Source organism: Astyanax mexicanus, chromosome 7 (assembly GCF_023375975.1).
Source record: "Astyanax mexicanus isolate ESR-SI-001 chromosome 7, AstMex3_surface, whole genome shotgun sequence".
NCBI lineage: Eukaryota > Metazoa > Chordata > Actinopteri > Characiformes > Acestrorhamphidae > Astyanax > Astyanax mexicanus.
In genome coordinates this window covers 34,567,216-34,581,172 of record NC_064414.1, presented here as the reverse complement: position 1 = coordinate 34,581,172, position 13,957 = coordinate 34,567,216, and the positions used below count along the sequence as shown (strand labels likewise).

The following is a 13,957-nucleotide window of genomic DNA, read 5'->3' as shown; positions in this document are numbered from 1 at the left end:
CATTATATTCATACTCTCTCTTTCTCACTCGCTCTGCTGGCTCTAAATGTGTGTGTGTTTGTGTGTGTGTGTGTGTGTGTGTGTGTGTGTGTGTGTGTGAGTGATTGATGGTGCTATGCCCTGCTCTCTCTGTTCCCAAGCCGTAGGTGGTGTAAGGGGGGTAGAGTGTAGTCTGGAGACAGTGGAGGGAGGAGGGTGGGGCAGGATGATGCTATGGCATGGGGTAGTTATTGATGGAAGTTGATAAATGAGCTCAGTGGGGGGTGGCGCCCTCTAGCTGTGCCCCAGCACATAGTCAGCAACATGAGGTTAGGAGTAGCGATGGTACCATCATTCTTCTACACTTTGCATGCTTAAGTCTTCACACTATTACCTCATAAACATATAGAGTAATCTTAGACTGTCCTTTTATGGCATTGTTGACACTGTATGATGCATTGTTGTTTGTAAAAATGAACAAAAAGTGCAGACAAGAGTCAGATTTCCTGATTTCCTTGTGTGCTGTGTCAGTTTTTAGAGACTATTATAGACCTGCATGTGATACAGAGTCAGTAAACAAGTCTTGTTAGCTGGTGTATATTTTAGCTACAGTACAAAAGGCTGGAGCAGTATTAGCATTAGCCGCTAAGCGTGCTAAGTTCTAGCTCTTTCTCTTTTTTTTTCCTCTTTCGGCATTCAAAGGTGAGTATTATCGGACTGTAGCCTGCACGATTACCAAGTTAAAACAAGCTAAGTGGGACGAACCGCTAGCTAATATCGCCCTGGCTTACCTAAACAAACTGTGTTGTTCAGTGTAGTGCTGTTGGGCGGCATTTATTGTTAGCCACTAAAGCTAATGCTACTGCACCCAGCCTTAGTGGAAATTTGACAATCTAAGCTTAATGTAAATAAATGGAAACTTTACTTTACTCACCCAAACAAACAGTTTTCAGGAGAGAAATCTCTGTTGATAACATTCAGCTCTCGTTTGACTTTAAAATAAATCGTTTTTTTTAAGAATTACAGTTTCGTTTACTTAGCTTAGCTTAGATTAAGTAACCCACCACCACATCTAAGCGGCGAGACCTGGTGAATTAGAAGGAGAACATCACAACACCCCTGTTCCTTACTAGTTTTGCATAATGTGCCTTATAATCCGGTGTGCCTTATGAACAGAAAAAAAACCCAGATAATAGATGTTCATTGAAAGTGCACTTTATAATCCGGTGCGCCTTATAGTGCAAAAAATATGGTTAGTGCTAAAATGTTTTGAATGGTTTACAGTATTTCTGCTTTATTTATTTTTTTTCTCTCACGCAGTATCGTTTGTTACAAAGTTACGAGCTAATGGTTATACCCTGATTTTTGCCATGTCCCAAAGGTGCTAATGAACTAAAGCACTGACCTGAGTGATATTTGTGTTGGTGGGGCCTCCTGCATTGAAGATGTAATTGAATTAATCATTTGTCTGTACACGTGAACAATTTTAGCCAAATTCTGTCTACCATTTTTACTCATTGATTTATTCCCAATTTACACGCGACACAGTGGATTGGGGAATGTTAACTGCACACACAACTTTAGAAATGGAATGCCTAATCCCTCTGGCTTCTACTATCAGACCTCACTCAAATTCTGATAATTCACTTTGGCTTGCCATGAGCACATTGGATAGTGTTCAACCTAACTTACAAGATTACACCTCACAATTATACAGGTGTGGGTGTCCCCAAGCCGTCCTTAAGCTGTCCCCTGAGGTAACACTTAATGATTTATATTTATATTTATATACTGCTATCCCATGAGTTTTGGAATTTCAGTATAGTCCACAGAATTGCAGGTTCAATACTCAGGTCTCGTAATGCCTGGTACATACCACAGAATTTTTAAATCCTAACTAATGTTAAAAACATAACCTCACACATAAAGACATTTTCCACAGAATTTGTCTGTCCTTGAATATTGTTAGTCATCAAAGGCCCCACACTACACTATCTGCCCTGAATAAACCCCACACACAGGTTCAGATTCAGATTATGCACGCAAACAAGAAAACTGGCCAACGGCTCTGAACCTCAAACCTTCACCAGAGTTTCTTACAAGCTGCTACATCGCAAAGAAAAAAAACAGATGAAAAAAATGTAGACTCTATTTGAAAGTTGTTTATTTACTAAAAATAAAGGGTAAAAATAAAGTACTTTTACTTGAGTACCTTAAATTGTTAACTACTTCCTTACTTCTCCTCAGTGAAGCACAGTATTATTTATAGTGTATCCTCCTATCTTTTTCTTTTTGTTAAAATGGATAAAATAAGGTGTTCTGGTGTTGGGTTTGAAGAAGTGCTGTGGCTGGAAGCACTAAGGAGAAATATTAGAAATCATGTATCCATCCTTAATACTTCTAGCTTGAAAGGCATCAAATATTAATCTCAAAATAAGATATTCTGGTTTTATTTCAGTGCACCAATGCTTGCTTGTATTTGTTCACTTTGTGTGTTTGTGTATTTGTATGTATGCGTGTATTCACCTCAGGCTTGTGTTGCAGTATGCATGAGCACCGCTGACTGTATCTGAAAGGTTCCCTACAGCTTGGTTCTCATTGGCTGACGGCCTTTCAGGCATGATATCAACATCGAGTTTCACACCAGAGAATCGGCATTCACTCCACACTACAGAATACTTAGCTGTACATATTGAACATGTTTCATATTTGTGATTCACGGTCTGGGTGGCCGGGTGCTCTGTCTGGGAGAAGATCAATGGACTAAAGATTAGGTTATAGACAACACACACTACAGGATCATCTAGGGAGATTATCGTTAAAGGTCACCCTGAAATCGGGAGACTTTTTACAATTGTTATTGGTCAAAATCAACAATTTACCCTATCTGATCTAGGGAGACCATAGCATGGTTGACCTTGTGCCTTGACAGGTGAATAAAAGGGGTATACACTATTGACAAAACTGTGATGTGCAATAACAATGCTGAATATCCTGATAACTATAACGTGAAACAGATAGAGGTTTTTCAACACTTGGCAACGCTTGGCTACACTAATTATACCCAGGCTAAGTAGTAGACCTGTTCTTTTACCTCACTCTGCCTCCAGCCACATTAAGTCACATGATCACAGTCTGTAGTGTGGAAAGCTCCCTCTGTTGCTGCACGTGGGTAATGCACTTCAGTTCGCTGTTAATCACAATGTCATTACAGTTCTTACTTCTTTATTCTGATTTATTTTACAGCCCTAGCGTATAGGTATAATTACAGTCTCTCAGAAGGCTACTTTGGCTTTAACTTCTAAACGTTTATCCAGAATTTGAAGTAACAATATTCATAAATATTGTAGGGACTTAACAGTATATGGTACAGTCATGGTTTGATTTTATGGTTTGTAATGAATTTATCCAAAAGCAGTGTGTACGACTGGTGGAGAAGAACATGCCAAGATGAAAACTGTGAAAACTGTGATTAAAAACCAGGGTCACCAAATATGGTGGAATAAAATTCTGAACTCTTAAAACTTTATAATTATGAACTTGTTTGCTTTGCATTATTTAAGGTCTGAAAGCTCTGCATCTTTTTTGTTGATCTAAATGACTATTTATAGATATATAGATACATACATCTCATAATTTATAGCAGGTATGAATCCCAAAACACTCACATCCTGGAACAATTTAGCTATTTTTTACATTTTTGTTATGTGAACGTCTCTAGTGTGTTATGTGATTATCTCTAGTGCCCCCCTCCACACACACACACACACACACACACACACACACACACCCTACAACATCAGTCACTGGAGTGTGTGGAGAGCTGTCTGGTCAGATAAGTGCAGAGTATGTTGTCAGGTTTCAGGGTGTAACTGCAGCCCCCCGGGTGCAATTTACACACACATTCACACTCTATATCTCTCTTCTTCACTCACACACAAACAAAATGTTATTTGTGCAGTCAGCAATGATTACAGAGCTGTGGACGTGAGTGTGTATGTGCGTGTGAGGGTATATAGGAGGGGCAGCTCATGACATGTTAAATCATGTGCTTTGACTGAGACAATGACAAAGGACAAAGGTTGTGTGTGTGTATTTGTGTGGTCTTGTATTCCTGTGTTTATATTTACACTTTAACATCTGTGTCCCCAGTGACTGGTGCGTTTGTGAGTGCTGTGGACGTGTGTGTGTGTGTGTGTGTGTGTGTGTGTGTGTGTGTACTGTGTGTGTTGTGTCACCCGAGGCATTCTTGCCAGTAAAACATGCTGAAAGGGCCACAGAAGCATTTCTGTCACTTCACATCCTTGTCCTTCCCGAATCTGCCACCCACCAACTCTAAAAACCACCATCCCTGGATACACACACTCTCTATTTCACGCACACACACACACACACACACACACACACACACACTCAGATACACAGGGGAAAGAAATAGCTTGTTAACATTGAGTTTCAATTAGAGGCGTGACATTTCGCACACTTTTGTGGGTGGGTGGGTTCTTGGGTGTGTTGTGTGCGTTTCATGGGTGTGTTTATATATGTGTGTGTGTGTGTGTGTGTGAGGAGCAGAGAGAAATTTAAAGTGATAATAAGGTTTATCATTAAGATAGTCAGTCCTGTAAGCTTCACTGTCAGGGAGAAGCAGGGAAGAAGTGACAGTGACTCATACGTAGAGAAAGAGAGAGGGAGAAAGGGAGTGATTGACAAATATATACTATACACTCAATATATGCTATATTTATAGCATGTATAATATGAATATCATGGGGTTGTCAGTGTAGCACTAAAAATGGTAACATACAAGCAATTTTGGGGGATGTGATGCCAATTAATGTCATTGCAAGTCCTCGTGATGCCATCATGTGCATTGTTATCTGTCATTTTCTGCTTTTTTCAGCAGTGAGTTGCTTCTCACTTTTTATTTCGCATTGCATTGTGGGTTAGACTCCATCAACACCACAGTCTAAAACTAACCTGCATTGTGAGTATTTGAGACTTTTTAAGTGGGATTTTTTCAGCTTTCACACCCTACTTGTTTGGTAGGTTTCAGATTTTTGGGCACAACCAAATTAGCAGGTATAAGGAGAGCCGGGAACCACAGTCCAACATTTGGTCCTAACAAAAGTTGTGGTCTCGGTCCAGATCAACTAAACCTAAAGTTGCAGCTATCATCACCCGTTAAACAATAGAAGATGAAAAAGAACAGATGCTGTGCTGAAATCCTACTGGGTACTGTACGGGTACAGCTGATAACACTTGAGGCTTATGTATCCAATGTAAATCTCTCCTATGTAGATGAACCATTTTTTATCAAAGAAATAGAAGGAATTTCACCCTCAGTAGAATGAAGGTAATCTGTTTCCCTCATTTTACTGTGTGACAACTGTGACCTAAAGGGAGTCGGATTCCAGCAGGGGGAAGAATTTGGCACACCACCTGGAAAGTCATCTTGCCAAGTTGATAACATTACACGAAACAATCAATGTAAAGTAAAAGGAGATACAGTCAATAAAATAAAATAAAACATAGCAAAGTTCTTCAAGCCGCTTAACAAACTGCGATGTCCAAAACCAACTGGACCAAATATATCAAATGATCATTTTATATATCATATATCAAATTGAATCTTGGTTCAGAATTTAGTCTGAAATCTCAGTTTTTACATACAGCCTGCTTTCTGGATCGTATCCAGCATGGCAGAACTTTTTTATTGGCCCCCAATCCGGATCTGGATCTAGCCCATTTTCAGAATGAATGCCTGTTTTATTATCTGGTCATGTTAGGCTGCCCAGATCCCAGCCTGCACTTACCCAGCTGCTAGCCAGAATGATCATTATAGCTAGTGAAAACCTGACCTGGCTGAGACCACCTCCTCTCAATGTTCTTGGTGTAGTTGTTTTGGTCTGCATTCAAGTGCATCCAATTACAATATTTACAACAGCCCAAATGAATTGCATCAAGGGTAAATAAAAAATGAACCAGAATCTGATGTGAAAACACCCCAGGAGATCAGAGCTGCCGCTTTCTTTACTTGCTATCTGCAAAAATGCTGAAGAGAAGTGTTACTTACACAGTATATTCTCACACACACACACTGCTGGGTTCCACACTTCTGTTCACACTGCCTTCTGTGCTACCATTGTCACTGTCTGTATATATTTATCTGTTTTTACATCTACAGGTTGCTCCTCTGGCTGATCTCTCTCTCTCACTCTCTCTCTCTCTCTCTCTCTATCTCTGTCTGTGTGTGTGTGTGCATGTGACTGAATAGATACTCTTAGTATCCATCACTGGTAATTGTCTTTTTAAGAAGCACTTGGGGATATTCTGTTATCCATCTATCATCGTCTCTCATTAGGTCATACTGTGTCTCTTTCGGCTCCTGTTGAGATGCTGATGATAAAGATTAGAACACACACACACACACTTTTTGATTGTATCTTTTTTTGCCTTTTGAAAAAATAACAAAATTAGCTGTGACTGCTGACTGTGTATGCGGTTGTTGTTTTTCTGTTGTTGTTTGTTTAGAAACATAAAGACTTAATATTAGATATTTATGGGCATGTAAAAGAGTGAGCAGGGCACGCAATCAAAATGACATTACTCTAAACACAGTGTTGAAGTTGAATTGATCTACAGAGAAATAAATGATATTGTTTTTCCAAAAACTGACAGTGCGCCTTATAATCCGGTGCGCCTTTGTATACATTTTAACAGTCAGGTTGTAGGGAGCAGTAAGGAAGTTACATTAGAAAAAGGAAGTTTTAGTGAAGTTTCTCCAGGATGGAGCAGTATTAGCATTAGCCACTTACCGCAGCGCTAGCTCTTTCGCTGTTCAGAGGCGAATATATCGGACTGTAGCCTGTGTTTTTACCATGTTAAAACATGCTAAGTGGGACGAACCGCTAGCTAATAGCGCAGGTGTACTGGCGTACTGGAACACTCAGGGTTCCTTAGTGTTGTGCTGTCAAGCGGCATTTACTAGCGCTATGCGCTGCTAACCATGCTGTTGAAAATATTGGAAATCTAAGCTTACACAGGAAATTTGACAGTGTTAAATCAACACTGTTAGTGTTAAATTAACACTGAGAGTGTAAAGTTTAACACTAATAAGTGTTAATTTAACGCTAACAGTGTTAATTTAACACTAACAGTGTTGATTTAACACTAACAGTGTTGATTTAACACTGCCAAATTTCCTGTGTACTGTAAGTAAACAGACATGATTTACTCACCCAAATTAAGAGTTGCAGGAGAGATATCTGTGTAGATTAACAACATGGTGACACCCTTGTTCCTTACTATTGTCACTTAAAACGCGCCTTATATTCTGGTGTGCCTTATAGTCCGTAAAATACGGTAAGATAATTAGTGTATTAGTGTACTGTTTTGTTAAATTTTAGAATGAAAAGAAGAAAGGAGCAGCATGCAAATGTTATTTTTTTTAAGTCTTAGACTTTTATTAGCTTGTTAGAGCTATGGCTTCTTATACTCTTTATCAATCAGCAGCTGTGTGCTCCTCTAAGCAGCTGCCTAGCACTCTGAAAAGTAAGATGCCCAAAAAGCAGGAGAAGGATAACATTAAAAAGCATTATATTATAGAACAGGATAATAGCAGGATAAATTATGTTCAAGTTAAGCTCAGAAAGACCAAGAAAACGCTCTGACAGAACTATTTTACTATTCTCTACAGCAAGACTTTCACAAATAAAATCTATATTGCAAGATCATCAGAAGAAGCCCCTTAATACAAAACTCACTAACCTACACAATTTTTAAATATATATGATGCTTCTTGAAGTTTAAGTTTATGCATGTTGGATTTGAATCCTTGTTTCCCTTAACCATTCACAGCTACAAACACTTTCCAGAGGTGCCCAAACTTTTGAGTGCCAATTGCCACTGTATGTGATTGTCTTTATCTCCTGATAATTCCAAAGATCATACGTTACATGAGTTACCTATATAGTTTGTGTGTGTGTGTGTGTGTGAGTGAGTGTGTGTGTGTTGTTCCTAGGCTGTAGGAGCAGGGAGGGGTGTGCGCTGACTATGTGCTAGCTGTCATTACAGTAATAAAAGACTTGCAGTGGGGCCTCTTAAGAGCTCCTCTCTTTCTCAGAGAGCCGCTGCCATTCCAGCCAAATTGTGGGCTGCAGAGGGCCTGTGATGGATATTTGTGGCTGCTCTCCAAACCACGTGTGTCCTCCTTCTGCTTAAGGCCAGGTTATCAGCCAGCCGGGAGGGCCTGGACCGTCTCGGCTTCTGTCTTCCAGCCGCATGTTAATTAAACCGGCCCGCTCATGTCCACAACAAAACACACAATCATCAGCACCCTTCACTCCGCTCATGCTGCCACAGCCATGCTTACAAACACACAAACCTCAGAAGAAATTAAAAATGCACTGACAGACACAGCGGTGCAATGTAATTATTTTTTTGTTGATTCAGATTAGGGTTTTTTTATATTAGTGTAAAAATCGTGACTGATACCAGTTTTACAACTTGTTTACGATTCGTTTCTCCGGGGGTCCTGGGGTATTTTTCTCTTTTATGGGGGGGTCCTCTGTCATTTTATTCCCGTCTGGAACGAACATGTATGTGTTTTTCTCAGACGTCCTCTAAGGAAATTACAGGCTGAATTACCTACTGTTTTTCTCCTCCGGTAATTTTAGTCCTGTACAGACGCACATCTCTGAGTTTCGTCACCTCACGTTTAATAAAACAGCTATTTGTCCACTGCCACACACCGTAATTACACTTTGGGTGCACGTTTCCACGGAGATCCACATAAACACAACATCGAGTGGAAATGGAGGAGCTACTGAACTCAATGTCATGTGACCAAGAAAGCCAAAAAACTCACTGGACCTCCTGTTTTTTCAATTGCAGTCCGGATGCAAGAGATTTATCACTGAGTAGTAGTGTGAAAAAAATTTCACAGTAACAAAAAACTGTAGTTTTGCTGTTTGTTTTTTGCTGTGGATCTGATGGAGTGATCAATTGGAGTGGGGAAGGTCAAATTGAGGTCTCGTACACCAACCAAAAAAAAGAAGACAAGTATAACAAATCTATAATTTACAGGAGAAAGTAAAAAAAAAAATCTTTACAGTGGATTTTTAAAAAACTTAAGAAATATATATGTATGCAAATATGTATGTAAGCAAATACCAAGAATTATGTATTTATTGATCTCAGGTTTACCCTATTCATGTGATTAGCGCTACCACATGGAGTAATGAAGCAGTAACTTTAGTGAGTCAAATTGGGGGCGGATCTTAAGTTTAAGAGTTTTATGCTATGTTTCAATAACAAACATAATGCATCCATATAATGTAAAAATAATATGATATAATATTGCAATATTGAGTTATTGATCTGATCCTAGTGGAGATACAAGGTTTGTGCATGACAGCGACGATACACATAAATACAAAGAAATACAGAGTATACACTTTCACAAGTAACCTGCCTGGTTGACAACAGGAAACATAATACTTATTATCATAACTGAAGGAATTTACAACATAATACTGTTTTTACAGTATTTAAAGTATCTTACTCTGTTACAGAAATCAATTTAAACCTTATATTAGTCTGTTTTAATACTGAAAGGACCCGCTTTCAAACAAAATCTATCTGACTTTTAAAATCCAAGTGGCTTTTGAAAAAAAAATATTCTAGGTTGCACACTTGGGTGGAAACGGAAGTGTAATCACTATAGCTTTTGTGTGGACAAAGAGACACCTGGACATGCAGACATGAGCTGGATGATGGGAAAAGGCCCCACTCGGATGCACACATGAGGATCCTGCCAAAGCCTGTATTTGTGTAGGTTTTCAACCAGACCTTTATTTTCTGAGCTCTTGCCATTTGAGAAATGGATCTTAATCATTCACTTCCATTCACAGCTTCCATTCTGTTTATCTGAAGACTTTATACGGCAAAATATGAGTGTGATGTGTGCTGATGATTGTTATTATCGATTATAACTAGTTCCAGAATTAGTGCAGCTGAATCGTCACCTTAAAAATCAATGCATCATCATCGTCATCTTCATCGCCATCGTCTAGAGTGCATCAGCGCATTTTTACATCAAGTGTGTGAACAATGTTTATTTGCACCAATTCTCACTGTCTGCACTCTTCACTCCATTCACACTCTCTCTCTCTTTCTCAATCTGTCAGTCCTTGTGTGTGCACACACACGTGTGTGAGTGTATGTGACAGGCTGTGTTTTGGGCACATGTTTTGAGCGCCGCGATCAATGCCGCGTGGAGGGAGCGAGGAAAAAGAGAAACACAATTACTTATTGACAGAGAAGTCAAAGTCTGAAAGACATGGGATGGCAGCTGATGGAGGAGGATAAAGGAAGAGAGGGAGAGCGAGAGGGAGGGTGGGAGCGAGCGGAGAGGCTGAGTCAGTCACTGGCACAATGCGTATTTGTGATGTGGAGAGAGGGACGTTGTTTCAGAGTGATTTCAATTGACTCGCTGTTTTTGTGAATTCCACTTTGTGTAGACTATTGTACTTTGTGATAGGTAAGCGCGAGAGCGTGGATAGGGGGGTGTTCTGCATCTGACCAGAGAATGCTGTGGAAGAGGAGTTAATGTAGTCTTTCTGTGTGGAGCTACAGTTCAGTTTAACATATGTGTGTGTGTGTGTGTTGTATGCGTGGGTCTCCTTGGCTAGTCTCTCTGTGGGCTAGGTAAAAGGACGGTGCTGTCACATATGGACACATATTGAAAATGACAGTCCCAGCCAGGACCTTATAGTGGCCTTCCAGCCACTGTTGTCTCTGCAGAATACACAATGCGGCGTGTGTGTGTGTGTGTGTGTGTGTGTGTGTGTGTGTGTGTGTGTGTGTGTGTGTGTGTGTGTGTGTGTGTGCAGTGTTTACACTTGTCTGTCCTGGTAGCTGCTGTTTTACTTGTTCACATGCTTTCTCTATAAAATAGCTACAGTATATACAGTTTATACACTACATATCCAAATATTTGTGGACACCACTTCTAATGAATGCATTGAGCTACAATACTTTTAAGTCGCATCCATGTCTATTGCCTGTAGAGAAGTTCAGCCAATAGAACACAGCTCTCTACAACAGATAAACATAAAACTGTATTCGTAAAGGTTTAAGAGTTCAGAAATCAATATTTAGTAAAATATCCTTGGTTTTAAGTCACAGTTTTCATGCACCTTGGCATTTTTTCCTCCACCAGTCTTACACACTGCTTTTGGATAACTTTAAGCCATTCCTGGTGCAAAAATTCAAGCAGTTCAAGCTTTGTTTGATGGCTGTGATCATCCATCTTCCTCTTGATTATGTTCCAGAGGTTTCCAATTTGATAAAATCAAAGAAACCCATCATTTTTAAGTGGTCTCTATTTTTTCCCCAGAGCTGCATATAGAAGAACAAATGTCACCAGTTTCATTGGTTTTTCAATTTAAGAAAATACAGAAAAAAAGTCCTCTCTGCTCACTTCTGAGATGTTTTTAATCTCGTCCTCTTTTGCTGATTTAATATCCGAATTCTTGCTTCTGACTTTGCTCGACTGTGTCTGTACATGTGACCAGCAACTCAATTGCATTCCTTCTGTCCCCACACAAGCAAAGTTAATCCATTTGAAAGCTTTAACTCTATCATAATAGCTAATGGTATTCTCCAGCGCTCGTTTTGTTTTGGTCTGGGTTTTGGTCTTGCTACAGTCAGTATTAGAGCAATTTAAAAAGGATTTGTCACATTGATGTCATTGTGGGATCTTAGATTGTTGCTTTCATTATTTTCCTTTCATTATATTTGTTGTTTTCAGAGACGAATGGAAATGAAAGCAGTAGCCTTGAAGGATGGTTTGTGTTATAGAAGACACTTCTGCTAATACTTTCTGTAATTCATTTCACTTTCTGCGGTCCGTTGTGAGTGGTGAATAGGCCTGTCATGATTATCAAATATTTTTAATAATCAATAATTTTTAAATTATTGATTTTAGGTCACTGATATAGTAATAAAATAGTAGCATTATGGGTATGTCAAGTTGTATCATACACAAAAAAGTGTAGTCTATTTTAAATTCATAAGAAAAAAATACATATTGTGGTAATAGCTGCATTCAAAAAATAACAATTTATTTGCATGTACAACATTTTTTGCACTTTAATATTGTGGTATATTCTTTTCATATGTTTTTTGAGTCTTGGTTAGTTTTTACCCTAATAGGAAGTAGTTTACATATTGTCTGGTTCTATTTAAAACTTGAAACTGTTATATTATTAAAAAAATAATAATAATAATAAATAATAAGTTAATAAAAGTTTTTGCATTTATTTTCTCTATCTTCGCTTCACATTGATAGAAACAGCTGAACTCAGGATTTAAATGCCCTTCAAAAGTCCAGAACATTGCCCTTTAAATGTGGAAAGTGCTGATATTTAGTGAGGAAATGTGTAATCTGTTGTGTTTGACCACTTTTGGAGACTTTTTGGAGGCCAAGTTGGACAAATTTGTATAATCAACTTTGTTGATTATATCGACAAATCATTGCTGCCCTAAAAAATATCTTAAAATATTGTGATATTATTTTAGGGCCATCACCCTCCCCAAATTAGCAATTAGCAATAATGCATTAACACATTACTTTTAGGAAGCAATACACTTTTAATTATTATAAAAATATTCAAACACTGGAAAGTATAGAATATAAGTTAGAATATAAATTAGTTTAAATGTAATTAATAGGAATAAAATAAAACACAAGCTCACACAAGCTGTGTTTATAGTAATGGTACCGTAAAAACACAAAAATATTGTTGGACATTGTTAGGGTTGGCGAAAATCATTGCAGTTATGTCGACATATTGTACAGTAAGACTGATAATGTGAGAATTTTGACGAACGTAATTGTAATTTCTGAGAATTGTCAGCTCTAAAGGGAGTTCACAGTAGCTACATTAGCTGTACTGTAAATTACAGAAACTGCGTGCCGATGCCCCTCCCCCTGCTCTGCCCCCCTGACGTTTGAGTTGGATGGTCAGTAGCGTGTGTAGCTGTTGGCTATTAAAGCGAAAAGGTTAAGAGCACAGTGGTGATGGAGGTGACAGAGCTGCCAGACACGGACCCCTGGATGAGCTGCACTGCTGTGAGGGATGTGTCACGGGGGAAATGTCAGGGGATAATGTGTGATCACTGGGCCTTTCAGTGGAAGGTCAGCCTGTCCCCCTCCTCTCCTCGCTCGGCATCTCTTTACGCTCTCCAGGGACGGTGGGCTGGGCATGAGCCGAGCTGCAGAGGACTGGGGCTCTGACGCCAGCGTACATTTCAAATATCAAAGACTGTAAAAACGTGCTGTCTCTCCATACACACGCATACTCACACACAGTGAAATGCAGATTTGGCTGCATATTTGTACACAAAATTCAAAAAAAAGGAAATGTGAGTGCTAGTCTACATGTGGACAAAGAGACACTTTTTGTGTAATTAATAATGTAAATTGGGAAGAAAATTGGGAAAAAATAGATATAAAATTATAACGAAAACAGCTAATAGCATAATAAGTCCTATTTAAATGAATGTACTGAAGCAAATTTCAGCTGTTTTTGCTGTGTGTGGTGGAATAGAAAGTGATAAGGTCATCAAACTCATCAAATACAATACTAAATAGAACAATCATCTGTCTATATATTTGTATCTTTTGAAATGTGTAAATCTAAGACTTTACAGATTAAAAATTCAAGATCAATAACCAGATACCCCTCTCAAGGGTTCATAAGTCAGCCAAGTTATAAATGAGCGTCAAAGCACAGCTAACCCAGCATTGTCTTATTTTTGGTTTTACCCTCAAAATCACTGAAAACTTATTTTAAACTGAAATGAACTTGACATGTCCACATTTTTTTTGTTTGCTATTAATAAAATGGTAAATATTACTTTTTTTAAAATAGCAGCATACCCACCACAACATTATAAATATCTATATTTGCAC

At 38.7% G+C, this 13,957-nt stretch overlaps 1 protein-coding gene across 4 annotated transcripts in view; it reads left to right on the top strand.

Annotated features, from left to right (window-relative positions):
• Positions 1-13,957, top strand: part of unc5b (unc-5 netrin receptor B) — a 95,060-nt gene that overhangs the window by 56,111 nt on the left and 24,992 nt on the right. The gene's annotated exons all lie outside the window — the stretch shown is intronic.